The 4,327-nt window shown below is 36.1% G+C and overlaps 1 long non-coding RNA gene across 1 annotated transcript; it reads left to right on the top strand.

Moving 5' to 3' along the window:
- The first annotated feature begins 1,555 nt into the window (after nt 1-1,555).
- On the top strand, nt 1,556-2,956 carry LOC146734449 (uncharacterized). Its single transcript, XR_014931509.1, has 2 exons — nt 1,556-1,849; nt 2,595-2,956. It is a non-coding gene; the product is annotated as an uncharacterized LOC146734449 (long non-coding RNA).
- Nucleotides 2,957-4,327: the final 1,371 nt, after the last annotated feature.

The raw sequence follows: 4,327 nt of genomic DNA, 5'->3' as shown, positions 1-4,327 counted from the left end.
GTTCTAAATTAAAACCATTTCGATACGGCGTTCTAAATTAAAACCATTTCGATACGGCGTTCTAAATTAAAACCATTTTGATACGGCATTCTAAACTAAAACCATTTCGATACGGCATTCTAAACTAAAACCATTTCGATACGGCATTCTAAATTAAAACCATTTCGATACGGCGTTCTAAATTAAAACCATTTCGATACGGCATTCTAAACTAAAACCATTTCGATACGGCATTCTAAACTAAAACCATTTCGATACGGCATTCTAAACTAAAACCATTTCGATACGGCATTCTAAACTAAAACCATTTCGATACGGCATTCTAAACTAAAACCATTTCGATACGGCGTTCTAAATTAAAACCATTTCGATACGGCGTTATAAATTAAAACCATTTCGATACGGCGTTCTAAATTAAAACCATTTCGATACGGCATTCTAAACTAAAACCATTTCGATACGGCATTCTAAACTAAAACCATTTCGATACGGCATTCTAAATTAAAACCATTTCGATACGGCGTTCTAAATTAAAACCATTTCGATACGGCATTCTAAACTAAAACCATTTCGATACGGCATTCTAAACTAAAACCATTTCGATACGGCGTTCTAAATTAAAACCATTTCGATACGGCGTTATAAATTAAAACCATTTCGATACGGCGTTCTAAATTAAAACCATTTCGATACGGCGTTCTAAATTTAAACCATTTCGATACGGCATTCTAAATTAAAACCATTTCGATACGGCATTCTAAACTAAAACCATTTCGGTACGGCATTCTAAATTAAAACCATTTCGGCACGGCATTTAAACAAAAAAAAACCAAACAAAACGGCCTATTTCAGGGCCAAAACATCCTCCAAGAAGGGATATACCGTAAAAATATGACACATAATCACACACATTATTTGTCTCAATAAACATATTTTTTTAGCAAGCGTTTGCCCTGAAAGAGAGATAAAAGTAAATGATTAGTACTTGAGTAAGTGTGAACAGCAGTGATTAACGCAAGCTAGCTCCTCCCCTTCTTTGAAAACTCAACCACCCATTCCCGCAGCCACCTCCCCCACACCTAAATGGTATTAGGTAATTCTACCATTTTGTTGGTGCAAGCCGGGTCAAAAAATCAAAGTGTTGTTGTAAATCATGGAGCGCCAATATGGAAATATTTAAGAGATGTTCAATAGAGATTCAGTTAGTACTTTTTCCATTTTTTGCTTGAATTTTTAACGTTATAAATGGCTTTAATTTTAGGAATTGGCTTTATGTTAGTGTGGCGGACGCGCTATTATCAAAGAGATGGCCGATTTCTGTGTCCGTCTCATAGCTTGTTAAAGTGCCTGTGAAATGGCTGCTATTTTCACGTCTAAAATTATCAATTGATACATAAATATTATTAATTTTTATGTTTCTAAGCATAAATTATTTTTTTTAAGTGAAAAAATGTGTTTTAAACCATAGGGTCTATGTTTAAACTCAGTCTACAGCAACTTTATTTTTGTATTTTAAAACGAGGCTCCTCATTAGCTATTCATTGCCATACAGAAATTCCCCTTGTGACGTCAGAAAGGGAAGTTGCTGGGCAGCTCGCATTGCCGATACGTGTAAATAAGGCAAATTTCTTGTGCAGTTTTCTCGTCTTTGACTAAATTGTCACTTATGTACTTTTTCGTCGAGGAAGAACGGGCCATAATGAACACTTGGATATCAAATTTGTTGCATGGGGTTGAGTTAGATGCGAGATATGTCCGTTCTGGTGTGGCTGGTCGCAGTGATGTCACCGTCCCCGGCGCACGTTTGTAAACTATCGCTGAACCTCGGCACTGGACAACTTTCGAGTCGGTAAGAAGTTCTAGTTTTTTTTGTTCTAGTTGAGCTTACTACTCTTTATAAAATATCTTATCGATAATTTCAAAGAGGTATGTGTGAACTCTTTATTATGCTCGATAAACTTAGATCGCGAATTTCCTCAGAAATATTGCCTGCTTCGTTCAAACGTGCATTGGCATCCACTATATATTGGATTTTCGTTCATGGTCGAAGGCTTGAGTGTCTCGTGTGGCCCGAATGTCATCGGCGTTTTACTTTATCACGTTTGATTTTTTTTTTGCACAAATGAAACTCTTATTTTTTTCCACCATCAACAATTTCTGATATGGTTGTTGGAATCGGCCGACGTCTCTGTGGGCTGCTCTACACACGTAAAATGCCCAATGTTTTGACCTGGCTTCCCCTCACACGAAGCGCGGGTGTGCATTACATCCGCAAGTTTCAAAATTTTAAACGTAAATTTGAAAAATGTTTGGTGAAATAAAATTGACATATTATTATGAAAAGAAAATGAAGAAAAAAAATTTAATTATTTTTTGAATAATCGTTTGAGAGGATTGGGTGGCAATTGCTTATACTTATGTACTAATTGTAAATGTGTTCAATATTTTTTTCATCCATAATTCAAACACATATATAACATAATAATAGTTGCCTTTATTATAGTAAAAAAAGATGCATCATAAAACGAATGAATTACGTATAAACAAATGCCAAATAAAGATTGTGACCTTATTTATTTTCTAAACCTCCACAGGTTAACGAGGGGATACTTGAAGTTCATTGAACAAGACTACAGTACTACCAGAGTGAGCAGTAACAGATTTATCAATATTTATGTCAGAGAATTATTTAGGACTTAAATTACCAAATCTTGGTTTTTCATAGATTCCAAAATCTGAAGATGTGTTTCCTTTTTTCATTGTCACACAGTGTCACTCAATTAAAACCATATACTATAGTAATAGTAATCCATGTACAAATTATATTTTATTCACATTTTCCTCACATACATCATGGAACTATAGTTCCATGCATACATGTACAGACAATCCAATGTTTACATTGTCATATTTCTTTGTTCATCACAAGTCTAAATAAAATTTGTGAACTGTGTAACGTAGCCTGTTTTTTATTAGCATAATTGTTGCAGCATCTGGAAATGTATTTACACTGTTATGTGAATCTTGTAGTGTGGCAATGAACTGCCGAGACTTTGTCAGGGTGGGCATACTGGCTGTTGAGTGGCAGGGGTGCATCATCAAGTGTATGTAATACACAATCTCCTCCAACATACAAGTCTAGTGTATTGAAGAGCTCTTCTACGTAATCTGTAAATTATAATGAGAGCATTTTGATTCAACAATAGTAGATAGAAAACCATAAAGAATCATATCATACATGCTCTATTGAAGTACATTTCCAGTAGAAGCATCAAAATTAAAATAAAAAGAAAACATATTTTGACATTCTAGACGTTAAACTATAGTGATCAATAAAATAGAGAATAACTAAAAAAACGACAAATCACAGTTACTAAATAAATGACCGCCGCGTGGAAATAGATTCAGTTGAAATGGGTGAACGCGTCGGGTCACGACGAGGACAAGTGCGTGACTGGTGGCGTTTAATTGGATAACAAAAATAATTGAGAGCAACACACATACAGACAAATTCTGAGTGGACTCGAGTTAGCGTGATTGTCATACTTATTTACTTGGTGATAACGCATTGACAGCCAAAGCCCGGATTCTTATTCCATAAATGATTTCTAGACATCTCGACCCAAGACATTTCGACCCAAATTGAACATCTCGACCCACCGCATCGACGCGACCCTGTCTCAATGTGGCGACGCGAACCTCTATCTAGTTCAACGTTGATCGACATCTTTTAATTCGAAACATCATGTACTATCTACTAGTATTTCCAACGCGTGTGCTCGGCGCCTTTGATTGCGTTAATTTTGTTTTTTATTCGCGAAATCTATCACTGGCAGCGTTTGTTTTGTCATGTCTCATAACTGAAAGTCCAAGCTGACTTTCAATTTTTGTTTTGGCTGTAGGTATGAAAAACGGGTCGGGATTTTTTGGGGTCGAGATGTCCAGTACCCCCATAAATTATTTCGCAGATCAAGCTAGAAGGAAAGTAACAGAGGTGTGAATTCGACATTCAGCACCAATCACCGAACAATTCAGAAACTTTTAGCCTGCGAAAATGAAAACAATTAGCAGTGTGTAAGGACTGCGTAATTTCCTGTTTGTCCGACGCGTCGTTTTCGTGTTACTATCAAAAATTATTGATACCTTTACATAACGCAAACTTAATTGTCTCTATAAAGCGATAATCAGGATGGCAAAACAAGTCAAATGATTTGAAACACTTACCCGACGTCTCTCTCTCTTCTGAAATCCGCCTCGGTGATCATGAGCTGGTTCGGAATCTATTTCTTTCAAAATTGTTGGTATTGCGCCAGGTTTAAGTTGTCGG

This window comes from Saccoglossus kowalevskii, chromosome 14 (genome assembly GCF_978046115.1).
Source record: "Saccoglossus kowalevskii chromosome 14, keSacKowa6.1, whole genome shotgun sequence".
In the NCBI taxonomy this organism is placed as follows: domain Eukaryota; kingdom Metazoa; phylum Hemichordata; class Enteropneusta; family Harrimaniidae; genus Saccoglossus; species Saccoglossus kowalevskii.
Note: the sequence above shows the minus strand (reverse complement) of the source record. Positions and strands in the feature narration are given on the sequence as shown.